General features: G+C 38.3%; 1 long non-coding RNA gene across 1 annotated transcript; it reads right to left on the reverse strand.

Moving 5' to 3' along the window:
- Positions 1 to 16,209: 16,209 nt before the first annotated feature.
- LOC142350371 (uncharacterized) lies at positions 16,210 to 18,806 on the reverse strand. The gene is made up of 2 exons (XR_012760878.1): positions 18,666 to 18,806; positions 16,210 to 17,612 (listed from the first exon to the last, which is right to left on the reverse strand). It is a non-coding gene; the product is annotated as an uncharacterized LOC142350371 (long non-coding RNA).
- Positions 18,807 to 19,185: the final 379 nt, after the last annotated feature.

Here is a 19,185-nt window from a genome sequence, read left to right on the forward strand (position 1 = left end):
GTAGCAGTCTTGTACAAGCATTTTTTGAACTACGTTTAGATTGCAGCTCTGGCTTGATCAAGCGCAGGCAGAAAAAATGCGCATAGTGACCTTTCAACCGTTGCAGATCTGATTGAGATTTCTTATGTGATAAAACCACTATCATGATTATTTCCGTCATGATATTGTGTCATCCGTGGGTTCCTTCAACGTCAAGGAGGCTTTTCGTCTTGCATGGGGAGTGTATATACGATTGATTTATCCACAAATGAATTGAGAATACTGTATCACACATTGCCAGCTTGATAAGGCTTAGATCTCAATTCTTCACTTTAATGCGCACTACAGGGTCTTTTTTGTGTGATGTTTAATGCTACTGCTGTCGTAGCATCTGAGACATCTGTTGCAACCTCTTTCTTTGAGAAGTCATTATGCAAAATTTTGTTGTGTCGACAAGTCTCAGAAAATTGAAACGCAGTCCTAGTTTTTCAACTGTTCTCGTCATTCATTCGGCTTCAATGATTTAACTTCTTGCAACTCCGGATTGCATGCTGTCCAAAATTAAACTAAAATTTTGACTTCTTTGATTTTGCAGAATTTTTAGCGATGGATGCAGAAATACTATTTTTTATTTCTCGCGGTTTTGAAACATGGAGTTTATCTGTGCTAAATAGTCTTCATGTATGAAATTTGACCATTCAAATATTTCTTTGAAAAAAATGAAGTTTTCTGCTAGTAGTCGATGATACTGTAAGTGTCTTAGCTACTGCTCTTTATACTCAGGGAAAATTTTTTTGGTTGCTGAGCTCAGAACTCTTCTGAAACGAACAATGCCACTGGAGTCACGACAAAAAATCTCGGCATTTCAGAATACCTATACATAGGAGTTTTCTGGCTATAAGTCTGTCTGGATTTGAATAACGCTTTGGTCCAATTTGAAAACCCCTTTTTCAAAAAGAGACAACGGCGAAAATGTCTTATGAAACTTATAAAAAGGTCGTATGAACACTTATATTCTTTTCTAGTCCAGCTATAATTTTCTCTCTATGTCTGACTCTGAGAAAATCTCAGTAAACTGCGGCTAGAAGTTCTAAATTCGCGATTCTTGTGTGCCTGATAGGTGCTACACGGAATTATTCTATCACAGGATTTCCTGGCTAAGTTGAAACGTCGCTTGGTCTTGCAGATATGCCGCGATGCACATATCGGACCCATCTGTGAAAATGTGGAGTCTAAAGTTTGAACGTCCGTTTTCAAAATAAAGTCGATTTATCGACATCGTCCTTAATTCTCTCAACTTATAGCATCAATCACTGACAAGTTTTGAGTGTTCGACTGACATCTTGATTGTCTCATGCTTGTCGCAGATCTGCTCAAATGCTTTTAAGTGGAAACCACATTCTTATTGCGAGGGATAAACGTATCCCAAGAGGGTCCAACACTGCTGAGACAAAGGAAAGGACAGTTCTGTGGTTTATTATTGCAGGAACTTTGTTCATTTCAACGACAGACAATGACACTGAGTCTGCATTCCAGTTCAGTCCAAAGGTTGAGGATGATTGAGGTTGTGCCTCAAAAAATAACAATTTTCGTTAACCCGTCTACCTCTGGGATCTGTGACTTCTTCGTCACTTGTTGTTCATTCCCTCAAATTTAATCCACTTTGCTAAGGAGAATCTGAGCGTTCTTGTAGAATTCGATTGCTTTTTGAGGTGCTCTGACTGACCTCAGGAAATTGTTCATGTATAAAATTTACTGAAAAGCTTTGAAAAGATTTTCGTCGCCGTTCGCGTTATCTTTCGCCACTTTATGCAAAATGTAATTCGGACTAGTCGGTGAGCTCTTCACCCCAAAAAATGTCGCGTACATTTGTAGATTTCTATCCTCTGCTCTGGATCTGCTCGTCAGAAAAACTGTAATCATCGGCTGTCAACGCCTGGTACAGAAAGTTCAAGAAATATTGCTTTTATGTCGACAGAAAGCGCCACTTGCTGTTCGCGCAAGCGAAAAAAAATCCTATTACACTCTGCAACAGGACTGGTACTGATAGAAATTTTTCGTTGTGGGCTACACCTTGGTACTTTTGGTGCGCAACCTTATGCGCTGCACAATCTTTTGACTATTGCACACAATCTTTTGACTGTTTGGGTTTTTTGCGGGTGCACGACCAGTTGATGTGGCAAATACAACTGAAGCTTACCTCTTGTTTCATTCAGTTTTTTGGTCAATATTTTGGACGAAGCCAGCCCTGTCTTAAGTGTCAGGAGTTTGATGATAACGCTTTTTTAACGTTAAGTTTTTCGTTAGGTGTCGCTCTATTGACTTTTGTTGTCCCGAAGAAGAGTAGAGTTTTTTGGGTGACGTCGCAATGTCTTCTTGCCTCAAAATGCCGATCAAGTATCTTTCACTGATGAGTCGAGTTGTTTGCTCCAATGTTTCGACTGATATCGGTTCATCGTTTGATTGAGCGGTGACATCACAGTTTGGGGCGTAGGATTCGATGTCCCACCACTTAGTCAACTGGCTGGCTGACCTGTTTTCTTCGATTCAGGTTGCTGTTGAAGCAAGCGATGCCTCTTGCTTCGCTGAAAGAAGACAACTTAATGCCCATCCTGTTTTCGATTTCACTGCCCACGGCGCAGTTTTATCATCTGACTTCCTGAATTCTAATATGTGATAGATGTTGTAGCAGTCTTGTCCAAGCATTACCTCAACTTCGTTCAGATTGCAGTTCTGGCTTGATCAAGCACAGGCAGATCAAGTGCGCATAGTGACCTTTCAATCGCTGCAGATCTGCAACTTGGTGACTCAATTTCACTTTTCATAAACAGAAAATCAAACTGTTGTCACTGAATGAGATTTCTTATGTGATAAAACCACTATCATGATTATTTCCGTCATGATATTGTGTCATCCGTGGGTTCCTTCAACGTCAACGAGGCTTTTCGGCCTTGCATGTTGAGTGTATATACGATTGATTTATCCACAAATGAATTGAGAATACTGTATCACACATTGCCAGCTTGATAAGGCTTAGATCTCAATTCTTCACTTTAATGCGCACTACAGGGTCTTCCTTGTGTGATGTTTAATGCTACTGCTGTCGTAGCATCTGAGACATCTGTTGCAACCTCTTTCTTTGAGAAGTCATTATGCAAAATTTGTCGACAAGTCTCAGCAAATTGAAACACAGTCCTAGTTTTTCAACTCTTCTCGCCATTCATTCGGCTTCAATAATTTAACTTCTTGCAAATCCGGATTGCGTGCTGTCCAACTTTAAATTAAAACTTTGACTTCTTTGATTTTGTAGAATTTTTAGCGTTGGATGCAGAAATACTAACTTCTGTTTCTCGCGGTTTTGAAACATGGAGTTTATCTTTGCTAAATAGTCTTCATGTATGAAAGCTGACCATTCAAATAATTCTTTGACTAAAATGAAGTTTTCTGCTAGTATTCGATGATACTGTAAGTGTCTTAGCTACTGCTCTTTGAACTCAGGGAAAATTTTTTTGGTTGCTGAGCACAGAACTCCCTCTATTCCATGTCATGCTGAAATTCAAGCCGAGTCAACACGTTAACTGTGTTTGTGGCTACTTTTCTGAAACGAACAATGCCACTGGAGTCACGCCAAAAAAATCTCGGCATTTCCGGATACCTATACATAAGAGTTTTCTGGCTATAAGTCTGGCTGGATTTGAATAACACTTTGGTCCCATTGAAAACTACTTTTTTTCAAAAAAGACACGAACAATATTGTCCTAAAAACTGTATTAACACCTAATTTTTGAGGCAAGCCACGCCAAAAAATCCCGGCATTTCAGAAAATTTATAGATAGGTAATCCAAAAATATGAGTTTGACTTGATTTTAATAACACCTTGAAAACAACTTTTTCAAAATAGGACCGGGGCAAAGTAGGACCTAAAAACCGTCTGAACACATAAACTCTTTCATAGGCAAGCTTAACTAAAATTTCTCAACGCTTTAGAATCCCTGTACATAGGGAATCTCTGACTACGGTTTGGCTTGATATGAATAACAGCCTGGTCCAGATTGAAAGCCTTTTTTCAGAAAACGACAGAAGAGAAATTGTCCTAGAAACCTTGTGAACACCAAACTTTTTACTAGGCTAGCTACACCAAAAAATCTCGGCTTGTTAGAGTACAAATAAATAGGTAATTTTTGACTATGATTTTGGCATGATTTGAATAACAGCTTTGTCCAATTGAAAGCCACATTTCAGAAAACGACAATAGAGAAATTGTCCTAGGACGTGTATGAACAAAATTTGTTCTGCCGAGTGGATCTCGTCTGCTTTGAGAGGCCCTCTCATCTTTGGTTTGGTCCTCATGCAGTAGGCCATGAATTTTCTAATTCCGTTGAAGCAACTGTATTGTCTCCAAATGAACAGTTGATTTAGTTTATTTTCTTTGGCGACAGTACTGAAGTCGTGCTCAGCTTCAACTTTGTCCACACGGCACCACGGCGTCGGCCAACTCTCTTGTGCCAATATCTGCAGGGTTTTCGACGCCTTTGGCATGTCTCGATTGATCTATCGAGAGCTCTCGAGTATTTCTGTTACCTTGTCGACAACAAACACTTGATTTTCTTGTGAGCTGACTATAACGCTGTAGATGCATCTGCCCAGTGAAAGATTTTGTTGTTGTTCACATCATTTTCTCTCTATATCGGACTCTGAGACAATCTCAGTAAACTGCGGCTAGAAGTTCTAAATTCGCAATTGTTGTTGCTGATAGTTGCTACATGGAATTACCCTATCACAGGATTTCCTGGCTAATTTGAACCGTCGCTTCGTCTCGCAGATACGCCGTAATGCACATATCAGACGCATCTGTGAAAATGTGGAGTGTAAAGTTTGAACGTCCGTTTTCAAAAAAAAAGTCGATATATCGACATCGTCTTTAATTCTCTCAACTCAGAGCATCAATCACTGAAAACTTTCGAGTGTTCGACTGACACATCATTGTCTCATGCTTGTCCCATATCTGCCCAAATGCTTGTAAGTGAAAACCACAATCTTATTGTGACGGATTAACGTATCCCAAGTGGGTCTAACACTGCTGAGACAAAGGAAAGGAAAGTTCTGTGGGTTATTTTTGCTGGAACTTGCTGTTCAGTTCCACGACAGACAATGACTCTGTGTGAGTCTACATTCCAGTCCAGATTGAGGTTCTGCCTCATATAAACAACAATTTTCGTTAATCCGTCTACCTCTGGGATCTGTGACTTCTACGTCACTTGTTATTCATTCCCTCAACGTTAATCCACTTTTGCTGAGGTAAATCTTAGCTTTCTTGTAGAACTCGATTGCTTTTTGGGATGTTCTGACTGACTTCAGGGAAAATCGTGCATGTATGAAATTTACTGAAAACTTTGAAAAGATTTTCGTCGCCGTTCGAGTTATCTCTCGCCACTTGATGCAAAATGTAATTCGGACTACTCGGTGAGTTCTTCATCCGAAAAAATGTCGCGTACAATTGTAGATTTCTATTGCCTGCTCTTGATCTTCTCGTCAGAAAAATTGTAAGCATCGGCTGTCAGCGCCTGGTACAGAAAATGCAAGAAACATTGCTTCGAGTCGAAATCGCCACTTGGTGTTCGCTTTTCTTATTTTCTTATTACACTCTGCAACAGGACTGGTACGGATAGAAGTTTGTCGTTGAGGGCTACACTTCCGTATTTTGTTGCTGAGATGCACAACATTTTGATTTTTGGGTTTTTGTGGGTTCATTACAGGTTGATGTGGCAAAAACAAATAAAGCTTACCTCTGGTTTCATTTAGTTTTTTAAGTCAACTTTGTGGACAGAGCCAGCTTTGTCCTCAGTGTCAGGGGTTTAATGATAACGCTTTTTTAAAGTATATTTTTTCTGTCGGCGTTGCTCTAGTGACTTGAGTTGTCCCAAAAGAGAATAGAGTTTTTTGGGTGACTTTGCATTGTCTCCTCGCCTCAGAATGCCAACCAAGTATCTTTCACCGATGTGTCGAGTTGTTTGCTCCAATGTTTCGATTGATATAGGCTCATCGTTTGATTGACCGGTGACATCACAGTTTGGGACGTAGGATTCGATGTCTCAGCACTTAGTCAACTGGCCTGCTAACTTGTCTTCTGCGATTGATGTTGCTGTTGAAGCAAGAGTTGCTGCTTGCTTCGCTGAAAGAAGACAACTTGATGCCCATCCTATTTTTGATTTCACTGCCCACGGTACAGTTTTATCATCAGACTTCCTGAATTCTAATGCGTGATAGATGTCGTGGCAGTATTAACCAAGCGTTGACTGAGCTTTGTTTAGATTGCAGCTCTGACTTGATCAAGCGCAGGCATATCAAGTGCGCATAGTGACCTTTCAACTGTTCCGGTCTGCAACCTGGTGGCTCAATTCCAATTTCCATAAACTTTTCATAAAATTGAACTGTTGTCACTGATTGAAATTTCGCATGTACTGAAATCACTCTCATGATTATTTCCGCCATGATATCTTGTGATCCGTGGATTCTTGCAACGTCAAGGAGGCTTTTCGGCCTTGCATGTGCAGTGTATATACGACTGATTTTTCCACAAATGAATTGAGGATACTGTATCACACATTGCCAGCTTGATAAGGCTTAGACCTCAATTCTTCTCTTTAATGCGCACTACAGGGTCTTCCTTGTGTGATATTTAATGCTACTGCTGTCGTAGCATCTGAGACATCTGTTGCAACCTCTTTCTTTGAGAAGTCATTATGCAAAATTTCGTTGTATCGACAAGTCTCAGAAAAATGAAACGCAATCCTAGTTTTTCACATGATCTCGTCATTCATTTGGCTTGAATGATTCAACTGCTTGCAATTCCAGACTGCGTGCTGCCAACTTTAATTTAAAATTTGACTTCTTTGACTTTGTAAAATTTTTAGCGTTGGATGCAGAAATACTAATTTTTATTTCTCGCGGTTTTGAAACATGGAGTTTATCTGTGCTAAATAGTCTTCATGTATGAAAGCTGATCATTCAAATAACTTTTTGAATAAAATGAAGTTTTCTGCTAGTAGTCGATGATACTGTAAGTGTCTTAGCTACTGTTCTTTAAACTCAGGGAGAATTTTTTTGGTTGCTGAGCTCAGAACTCCCTCTATTCCATGTCATGCTGAAGTTCAAGCCGAGTCAACACGTTAACTGTGTTTGTGGCTACTTTTGCGAAACGAACAATTCCACTGGAGGCACGCCAAAAAATCTCGCCTTTCAGAATACCTATACATATGTGTTCTCTGGCTATACGTCTGGCTGAGTTTGAATAACACTTTGGTCCGATTTGAAAACCACTTCTCCAAAAAAAGACGACAGCCAAAATGTCTGAAAGGTCGTATGAACACTTAACTTTCTTCTAGTCCAGCTATACCAAAAAAATTCGGCGTTTTAGACTATTTTACATAGGAATTCTCCGACTATGATTTGTCCTTATTTGAATAACATCTTGGTTTTTTGGAAAACCACATTTTCAATAAAGGACAAACGCAATATTGTCCTAAAGAGCGTATGAACACTTAATTTTTTTCCTAGGCTAAAACTCTTATGCACATCTAAATTTTTTCTAGGCTAGCTGCAGCAAAAAATCTCGGCGTTTTAGAATAACTAATCATATTTAATCTCTGATTTTTAGTTTGGCTTGATTTGAAAAACAGCTTTCCAATTGAAAGCCACATTTCAGAAAACGACAATAGAGAACAACTGTTGTTGCTGATAGGTGCTACATGGATTTACCCTATCACAGGATTTCCTGGCTAATTTGAACCGTCGCTTCGTCTCGCAGATACGCCGCGATGCAACTATCAGACGCATCAGTAAAAATGTGGAGTCTAAAATTTGAACGTCCTTCTTTAAAATAAAGTCGATTTATCGACATCGTCTTTAATTCTCTCAACTCAGAGCATCAATCATTGAAAACTTTCGAGTGTTCGACTGACATATCTTTGTCTCATGCCTTCCCATATCTGCCCAAATGCTTTTAAGTGGAAACCACAATCCTATTTTGATGGATTAACGTATCCCAGGTGGGTCGAGCACTTTGTCGAGACAAAGGAAAGGACAGTTGTGGGTTATTTTCGTTGGAAATTGTTGCTCAGTTCTACGACAGACAATGAAACTGTGTTAGTCTACATTCCAGTTCAGTCGAATGCTCGAGTTTGACTGAGGTTCTGCCCCAAAAAAACAATGAACTTTTGTTCGTCCGTCTACCTGTGGGATCTGTGACTTCTTTGTCACTTGTTATTCATTCCCTCAACGTTAATCCACTTTTGCTGAGGTAAATCTTAGCTTTCTTGTAGAACTCGATTGCTTTTTGGGATGTTCTGACTGACTTCAGGGAAAATCGTGCATGTATGAAATTTACTGAAAACTTTGAAAACATTTTCGTCGCCGTTCGAGTTATCTTTCACCCCTTGATGCAAAATGTAGTTTGGACTACTCTATGAGCACTTCACCCAAAAAAATGTCGCGTACATTTGTAGATTTCTATCATCTGCTTTGCATCTTCTCGTCAGAAAATATGTAAGCATCTCCCATCGCCTGGTACAGGAATTTCAAGAAACATCGCTTCTATGTCGACTGAAATTGACACTTGGTGTTCGGTGAAGCGAAAAAAAATCCTATTACACTCTGCATCAGGACTGGTACGGATAGAGGTTTGTTGTTGAGGGCTACACCTCCGTAATTTTCTGCTGCTGTGCACAATATTTTGACTATTTGGGTTTATTGCGGGTTCATGACAGCTTGATGTGGCAAATACAACTGAAGCTTGCCTCTGGTTTCATTCAGTTTTTTAAGTCAACTTTGTGCACACAGCCAGCTTTGTCTTCAGTGTCAGGGGTTTAAGGACAGCGCTTTTTTAACGTTTATTTTTACTGTAGGCGTCACTCTAGTGACTTGAGGTGTCCCAAAAAATAATAGACTTTTTTGGGTGACTTCGCAATGTCTTCTCGCCTCAGAATGGCAATCAAGTAGCTTCAACCGATGAGTCGAGTTGTTTGCTCCAATGTTTTGATTGATATCGGTTCATCGTTTGACTGACCTCACTGACATCACAGATTGGGGCCTAGGGTTCGATCTCCCACCACTTAGACAACTGGCTCGCTAACTTGTCTTCTGCGATAGAGTTTGCTATTGAAGCAAGAATTGCCGCTTGCTTCGCTGAAAAAAGACAACTTAATGCCCATCCTGTTTTCGATTTCTTTGCCCACGGTGCAGTTTTACCATCTGACTTCCTGAATTCTAATGCGTGATAGATTTCGTAGCAGTCTTCTCCAAGTTTTACCTGAAATTCATTAACATTGCAGCTCTGACTTGATCAAGCGCAGGCAGATCAAGTGCGCATAGTGATCTTTCGATCTTTCGACCGTTGCAGAACTGCATTCTGGTGACTCAATTTCAGTTTTCATAAATAATCAAACTTGAACTGATGTCACTGATCGAGATTTCTCATGTGCTAAAACCACTATCATGATTATTTCCTGCATGATATCTTCTGATCCGTGGATTTTTTCAACGTCAAGGAGGCTTTGCGGCATTGCATGTGCAGTTTATATACAATTGTTTTATCCACAAGTGAACTTAGAATACTGTATCACACATTGCCAACGCGATGAGGCTGAGATAACAATTCTTTTACTTTAATGCGCACTACCGGGTCTTCTTTGTGTGATGTTTATTGCTACTCCTGTCGTAGCATCTGAGACATCTGTTGCAGCCTCTTTCTTTGAGAAGTCACTATGCAAATTTTTGTTGTATCGACAAGTCTCAGAAAATTGAAACACCGTCCTAGCTTTTTCACATGTTCTCGTCATTCTTCCGGCTTCAATGATTTAACTTCTTGCAACTTCAGATTGCGTGCTGTCCAACTTTTAATTAAAATTTTGACTTCTTTTATTTTGTTGAATTTTCGTCTAGCTGCACCAAAGAATCTGGGCTGGTTAGAGTACATATAAATAGGTTATCTTTGACTATGAGTTTGGAACGATTTGAATAACAACTTTTTCCGATTGAAAGCCACTTTCCAGGAAACGGCAATAGAGAAATTGTCCTAGGACGTGTATGAACACCTAAACTCATTCCTAGGCCAGCTACATCAAAAAATCTTAGCCTTTCAAATCACCTATACATATGTTCTCTCAGAGTACGAGTTTAGCTTGATTTGAATAACACCTTCACCGATTGACAACCAACTTTTAAGAAAAAGTACAACAGCGAAATCGTCCTAAAAATCGTATGAACACATAACTTCTTTCCTAGGATAGCTACACCTTAAATTTGAGATTTCCTATTTATAGGTAATCTCTGACTATGAGTTTGGCTTGATTTGAATAACACTTTGGTCCGATTCAAAATCCCTTTTTCAAAAAAGTACAGCTTAAACACCTCCTAAAAACCCTATGAACACCTAACTTCGTTGTTAGGCTAACTACACCAAATAATCTCGTCATTTCAGAACACCTATACATAACAAACTTCTGACTATAGTTTTGGCTCGATTTGCAATACACCTTCGTCCGATTGAAAACCACTTTATCAAAAAAGGACAAGAGCAAAATTATCCTAAAAACCGTAAGAACACCTAATTTCTTTCCTAGGCCAGCTAGACCAAAAAACTTGTCATTTTATAATAACTGTACGTAGATTATCTCTGACCATGAGTTTGGTTTGATTTGAATAGCACTTTGGTGCGATTGAGACCCACTTTTTCAAAAATAAGGACAATTATGACATTGTCGTAAAGTTTATATGAAAACCTAAATTCTTTCCTACGTCTCGGAACTTCTGTATGTAGGAAATTTCCGACCATGAGTTTGGCTTGATTTAGGCTTGAACATTTTGGTCCCATTGAAAACTACTTTTTTTCAAAAAAGACACGAACAATATTGTCCTAAAAACTGTATTAACACCTAATTTTTGAGGCAAGCCACGCCAAAAAATCCCGGCATTTCAGAAAATTTATAGATAGGTAATCTAAAAATATGAGTTTGACTTGATTTTAATAACACCTTGAAAACAACTTTTTCAAAATAGGACCGGGGCAAAGTAGGACCTAAAAACCGTCTGAACACATAAACTCTTTCATAGGCAAGCTTAACTAAAATTTCTCAACGCTTTAGAATCCCTGTACATAGGGAATCTCTGACTACGGTTTGGCTTGATTTGAATAGCAGCTTGGTCTGATTGAAAACCATTTTTTCAAGAAAGCACAAGAGCAAAATTGTCCTAATAAACCGCATGAACACCAAACTATTCCTAGGCTAGCTACCCGAAAAATCTCGGCTTTTTAGAATACAAATAAATAGGTAATCTCTAACAATGAGTTTGGCTTGATTAGAATGACAATTTGGTTCGATTGAAAACCAGTTTTTCAAAATAAAGGATTAATAGCAAAATTTTCCCAAAAAAATGTGAACAACTAACTTCCTTCTTAAGCTAGGTACTACAAAAAATCTCGTCAATTTCGAATAAATATACATAGGTTATCTCTGAGCGTGGCTCAGTTGGAATAACACCTTGGTCCGATTGAAAACTAAAAATGGTATGAAAACCTAAATTCTTTCATAGACAACGTACACCAAAAAGTCTCTACGTTTTAGAATTTCTATACGTAGGGAAACTCTGATTTGAGCTTGCTTGATTTGAATATTAGCTTGTTCCGATTGATAACCACTTTTTCGGAAAGAAGACAACAGCAAAGTTTTCCTAAAAGCTCTATGAAATCCTAATTTTTTTCATACATTGGTAATCTGTGTCTTTGCGCATTGAATAACAGGCTTGAATTGAATAACAGCTTGTCCTAAACCGTTATGAAAACCTTGTTTCTTTCCTACCCAGGTTGACCACCTTAGACATAACTTTGAAAACAAACTAAGACGTATACGGTGCCGTAGAAAACTTACAAGGCTTTGTACGGCGCCGTTTAAGGCCGTAACAAGTTTTCTACGGCAACGTAGAAAACTGATGTAAATACTGAATTCCATAGTTTGATTTCTTAAAAGCGATATATAATGAAACGCTTGTTTCATAGACGTCATTTTTAATTAATTTTTTGGTACTGGCTTCGACTTTTTTCACCTCTGAAAAACTACAAAAGTTAATAAGGTGCCGCTTAAAGCCGTATAAAGTTTTGTAAGACATTGCTTCCAAAAGTATTGCTTTCAAAGGTATCGCTTTCAAACGTTAAATTGTTCTTAAAAAACACCCAATGGTCATGAAGTTTTGCCTCGAAACATTTTGATATGACAAAACTTCTTGATTAGCTGAAACGCCTCTTTTCCGGTCGGTTCTTAGAGTTGTCGAAACGTGACGAAAAGCAACGCAGGAGTCCCACTTTTTGTGTGGTGTGTGGGTTCAAGTAAAAAAAAGAGTTCTTGGCTTAGCCTGTATAGAAAAAAGTTCGTTTCTTAGTTGAGGTTTTTTGGTTAATTGAAAATTTTACTTTAAAACGTCTTTTTTTTCAATCGGGACTTAGAGTTGTCGAAAGCTGACAAAAGCCAACGTAGGAGTTCCGCTTTTGTGTAGGTTCTAGTGCAAAAACAATTTTTGATCCAGGGTACTCAAAAAAGACGTTTAAATTGCACCAAAGTTGTTTGTTTTGGAGAGAGATTTACGGGCCTATTTTTTAATCTAGTTCTCTGCTCAACTCTCCTAGAGCTTTGCTTTGTAACACCGCCTTAGCCGGTCCACAGCCCGGATGAAAAAGGAGGAGGGATACACAGCCAGAACAGACTGAAGACTCTCAAGAACTGGTTTTTCAACTTGACTGGAACCTATTCCGACAATTTTTCATGTATTATTTTACCTTAAAGTTGTCTGTTTTGGAGAGAAAATTGCGAGCCTAGTTCTTTTCGGTCTAGTGCTCTGTCCAATTCTTCTATAGCTTAGGTTGTTGCTCCGCCCTAGCCGGTCCCTAGACCGGATGAGAAAGGAGTAGGAAAACACACAAAGAACATATTGGAAAGGTCTCAAAAGTCAATTTTTCAACTTCACTGAAGCGTTTTCCGACAATTTTCTAGCTATTATTTTACCTTAAAAACCTTATCACTCTTGGTAAGGCCTTAGTAGAGCACCTTATTAATCTTGGTACGGCCTTAGTACGGCAACATAGAAATTTTAGTACGGCTCTACTACTGCCCGTGGAAATGTTAACAAGAACATAGTACGGTTTTGATCAAAGACCTTTTGGGTGCCGTACTACGGCCTTACTAAGTTTAGTAACTTTGGCCAACGTGGGTAGACCAACTATACCAAATAATCCGCCGTTTTGACTAAAAAGATGCAATATTGATGGCATTTTTTCAGTCGCACAATTCAACTCACGAAAAACAGCATGCCAATATTTTCAACGCTGTAGATAATAACAAAACAATATAGGTCAATTTAATTTCAGCATTTTGTGCTTCATATTTTAATTTCCGCAACTTTTATTCTACAAATCATATTCTGACCAAATCTTTTCAAGATGCACAATTTCTTGGTCCGCTTTGATTTTGTTGTGCACCAAAAATCGACAGAAGGCAAATACTAACCAGCACACGGAGAATTTATTTTTATTCTTGTAAGGAAAAAGATTTTTTTCCATTAGAAATTCATTTTTTTTCTGAATTGCACCAAAAATTGCGCAAAAGCAATCTTTTACGAAACCACTGAGACTTCACATTTTAGCGTCCCGTTCGGAAATGTGTAAATTCCACCACAAATACAATTTTTCTTATCAAAGACATATTTTGCACCAACCTTATTGCAGACTCACAATTGACACAGGGGATGCTGCATACCACGTTTGGTTCGGTTCGATTCACTCTATGACCTAACCAAAACACTAATTCTCACATTTAATTATTTGAATTAATTGCAAATTTCGTGTAAATAATGAATTAATTGCAAATTCTAATTTTTTGTAGACAAGCTGTATCAAAAATTCTTCTTTTTGTAAAGGTAAAAAATGAATACTCCATGACGAGTTTGCTTCAATTTGAACAACTATATGACCTAGTCAAAAACAATAAATTTCAAATTATTTCTTTGAATTAATCGCAAATTTTTTTATGGAAACCTAATTTTTTCACAGTCAAACTTTAGCAAAATTCGTTCTAATATCCATATACACAGTAGATGCTTCACACAAAGTTTAGTTTAATTTGGACAACTCTATGACTTCATCAAAACTACTCTATTTCGAATTTGGTTACACGAAATAATCGCAAATTTTGGTATGAAAAATAACTTCTTTTATATGCAAGCTATAGCAAAATTTCGGTTAGTTCTACACTCTATGTACACAGTGGATACTCCATTCCAAATTTTATTCTATTTGGACATCTCTATGACCCACTCAAAAATACTGTATTTCAAACTTAGTTGTTCGAAGTAATCGCAAATTTCCGCATGAAAACTGTTTTTTCTCAAAGGCAAGCTATAGCACCATTTTTTTGAACTGCAACCTATATTCACATGAGATACTCCATACCAAGTTTGGTTCTATTTGGACAACCATCTGACCCAATCAAATATACTATATTTGAAAATTAATTAACTATTCCAAAAAAATCGCCAATTTTGGTTTAAAAACCTAACTTTTTTTCAAAGGCAAGCAATTTTTTTTGCTCTACACTCTATTTACACAGTGGATACACCATACCAAGTTTGCTTGAATCTCAACAATTCAATGACTAAATCAAAGAACTGGATTTCAAAATTCCTTATTCAAAGGAAAAAGAGTGTGCAATGAGCTACGAGTGAGCTTCGTTTTTTGATAAGCAGTAAACTTGTTTGTGTGTGGTTTACGTATAGATGGTGTTGTGGTTGTATTAACGTTCAAATTTACTTTGTAAAGGATGTTTCAGCTGTTTAGAATATCATATGGTTTATTAACTGGCTTTCCTTAGCTAAATCAATATTAGTGATACGGTAAAAATAAACCAACTGTAAAAAGCACAAAATTTTCTGAAATTTCAGAGTTAACTTGATATGTTTAAATTGCCGCTTTAGACATTTGAATAAAAAGGTCTTGTTATTAATAGAATATATCCACATTTTGGCATATTTGCGATAGGTGCATTTGTTGTTTTAAAAAAACAGAAACCCGAAACAGACGAATTTAGCTTCAGATATTAGTTCCTTAGAGTCCCTCCATGGTGCTTCTCCCCATATGTCTTTTATAGGGCGTTTTCCGTAGTTTAGATGGTTAATTATGACTGTAGGTGACTGTCGTTCAACTCTCCTCGTTCCTGAAGAGATTGATTGGTACGGTATCTTAACTATGACATTTTTCCTCGGTGAGTGGAACAATTTGGATGATTTTTTTGCACAAAGCGTATGTCAAGCCTTGACACAAAGCGTATCTCAATCCAACTGTATTTTGTTCGACCGGTTTTGAATTATTGAATTTTTATACCCTCAAATTGACCTGTTTGCTCCTCGTTCTCGACATAGGTACTTTCCGTCTGGGACGGTCTGGACATAGGCACTTTCCGTCCGGGACGGTCTGGACATACCGACTTTCCGTCTGGGACCTCAACCTGGGATGTGTTGAAAATTTATGCAAGGAATGTGTTAAAATTTATGCAAGAAATATGTTGAAAACTTATGCAAGGAATGTGTTGAAAAAATGTGCTGTATTTTTGTAAACGGACTGCACATATGTATGAATGTGCTGGAAGTGCTCAATCGTGATTTTTCGAATTACCGATATCTTTTAAGAGATGCGCTGAAAAAGTTGCGGAAATTTTGCAAGGATTGTGTTGACTATATGCTGAAAATGAATTCAGCACATTAAGCGTAACACAAATTTTTCTGCTTAGTCACTTCTTGACCCGGGTAGTCACTAGTGTGATCCAAGCCCGTGTTGTCATAAGTGTTGTTTATAGGTGGCAAATAAAAACTATTTCATGCAAACTGCCCTCCCGCCTGCGCCCTCATACCAGCTGAGTGTGCGCACACAATCTGCACCCTCGACGCAAGTGTCATATTTTGTACATAATTCTTCGAAACGTGTGGTACATAAAGTACTGTTGAACGGGCCTAAATGGAAAAGATCCTAACATTGTCACAAATTGCTTTTTCGGATCTTTTCCGTGCGTCGGGGGGTGCAAATAAAATGCGCGCACTAAGCTGGGGGGCACAAACGGAAACGATCCACTTTTTCAAACTGATTTGATCACGAAATCATATGAAATAAATTTATCGTCTATATTGTGTTTAAAGTTTATTGATTTCAAAATTGTTTTATTTTTACAAATATGCAGATCCTCCAATGCCACGTCTCACACAAATATACAAATTGGAATTTAACGACGCAATAACAATTTAACGACTCAAAATTTTGAATAACTCAAATTAACATTTCTTTGCAAATCATTCGTTATGGTTTAAGTTAGGTTCTTTCCCATTATAGCGTTCAAGCTCAGATTGTCTTATGATCTATAGCTCCCATCACGAAAACTATACCATAAAGTGTGATTGTATTTTCGTGGGAAAGACCCGATCGTCCTTTAGAAAATAGTGTAAACATACAAATATGACGGATGAGTCGAAGTGTTTAGTGTTGTTGAAATGACAGTTTCTGCTACTCATTTTTCCCGAAACACTCTTACTTCACTCACACAAAAAATATGCAGACACGGATCTAAACTGGGGGGGGGGGGCAGTGAAGGGGTAAGCCAAAAAACATGGATCTTTTCCGTTTGTGCCCCCCCCCCCCCCAGTACGTTGTGCTCCCCCACCCCCCACTTACAGAGCACGTGCCTTTTACGTGGTAATTCGTTATGTAATTCGATATCTAATTTCGTTATGGCACGTCCGTCTAGGGGGTGCACCAATAATATGCATCTACGAAGCTTGGGGGGGGGGGCACAAACGGAACAAGAATAGATCCGAAACTCGTTATAAATATATTTTTCACCTGTAGAACAGCAACTCATACTTTATAATGGACCGATTCATAGCAGCATTCTATCATTTATTTCATCAACTGAAATTCAGATCCCCCACAATGATAAATTTCCCGAAATTCCAGAAATTTCCGACCTAAAAATCTAAAACATCATTCGTTCATTTGAATCATTTTCCACCTCGATTCCGTCTAAAATGCTTTGTTTTTTTCCAGGTGCGGGTAAAAATATTTATAAAAATTATTTCAAGCTTCAGTTGTACAATTGACTCATTTATTAAGGTTGTGTCATTCCCATTGTAGCCTCACGCCAAAATTTTGGGAGAGATAACCTATAGCCCCCTAATCATGTTAAACATACCATAAGGGTCGGCTATAATTTCCTTTGGGAGGGGGGTTAATGGGGAAAGATTCAACCGTTTTATTTGGAGCCTGTATTTATTTACTTTAACATATTCATCTCAGCAATGACAATGATACTTCTGGACTCTTTGAGTCGTAGTTTTTCCTTCAACTATGCATAGCAATTGTTGTTCGTGCAGACATGAGGCTTCCGACAAGGAAGGTTTTCGTCACAATAGACTCTCTCGCAAGCTGATCGTGTCACTCTGCAAGCTAAGGGGGCTGAACAATCCGAATTCGACTTACATTGCCCATTTGCACACCTGGTTATTGCGCCACAGAGGACCAAAATTGCAAAAATTGACATGGTGATTCTCTTAAACAAAAAGGCTGTTAAGTGAAGGGAACATTAATACACCTTGTTAAGACATACATGGTGTATTGCAAACTTTGAAACATGTTGCACGGAATGTTACCAACATGAAAAGAACATGTTACCAACTTTTCATGGGGTATTTTTCCATGACATTATCCCAGCCCTTGACAAAATCTAGACAAATTTTGAAATTAAAACTTTTTATCATTTCCAATTGCTCTTCAATGTATCTCGTCTCAAAAAAATCAAAACAAAAAATCTCTTGTTAACTCACAACTGTTTCCTTTTAATATGCGGCTGGGTACAAAGAACACCAGAAAGTTTTGTTTCCCTAGTTTGAATTGAGAAATTTTCAGACAAATTAGTGGTCATACAGCTTAGTGGTCATATAACCTTAGCCCCCCCATCATAGTAAATATACCATAATGGGGGGCTATGTTTTTTTCTATGCCCTGTCTTGTCAAATGTTTGTCTGTTTTTTGTTTTGGAAAATAGTTATGGAAATGATTTTTTGCCTTGGTAGCTGTTTTTCTATTATTTATGGTGATAATTTTATCCAATTAAAATGCAGCTCAATCGGAGCGAACTCTTTCACTGCAACCAGAATCTTGCAAGGTAACCATTTTTCTGCCAGAATCTTTCAAGATAGCCATTCTTCTGGCAGAATCTGCCAGATAATGATTTTTCTGGCAGATTCTGCCAGATAAAACGTTTTCTGAAAGAATCTTGCAAGATCATATTTTTCTGCCAGATTTTGGAAGATAACAACCTATCTGTCAGAATCTGATTCCTGCAAGACAACCATCCGGTCTCGACTAGGGTGTGCGCGTAAATTATATCCCCACAGCTTAGGTCGTTAACGTACATCCCCCCTCCCCCCACCCCACTCCAATAACAAATGAAGAACCGAACTGTTAAATTTGAATTATTACAAACTTTTGAAAAACAAACGCAGAAGTTTCTGGGGGGGGGGGGGGGGGGGGGGTTATAGTTATAAGCACCTGGGGTTGACAGAATAGATCCGAAAAGTTTTAGCAACATGTTCGGTCTTACCATTTTTTGGACTCTCGGCGGTTGTTAGCAAAGAACTCTTCAGTTAACAGTCTTAGTGACTCTGATGTTGGGAATGATGCTTTTTCTTTGAAGAAAAGCCGCCAAAACAATCTTTTTTGATGATTTCTGAAAGTAACTTCATAAAGTCACCTTTTTAATTCCTTTCGAAAGTTGAACGATGATGGGATGGTTACAAACCCGCTCAGAATCTTTCACTTATAGACCCCCCCCCCGTTATTGTGTTTAACGAGGGGGGGGGGGGGGTATTTTTATGTGATTTTAAGCTCGTGGTGATTTGATATATGCTAAAGCCCACCTATTCTTAGTTGGAGTTAGTGGTCTTCCCATTATAGACATAGTTATATATTAACGTGCTTTTAAACAACGCGGGCATAAAAACGGGGAATTGGTACATAAACGGAACAGCTCACCATGGAAGAAATCGAAAATTTTATGAGGTGGCTCATGAAAAACCCCTGATGGATTGGAGTCTTTTCATTTATAACCCCCCCCCCCCCTC

Source organism: Convolutriloba macropyga, chromosome 12 (genome assembly GCF_964194025.1).
Source record: "Convolutriloba macropyga chromosome 12, txConMacr16.3, whole genome shotgun sequence".
Lineage (NCBI taxonomy): Eukaryota > Metazoa > Xenacoelomorpha > Acoela > Convolutidae > Convolutriloba > Convolutriloba macropyga.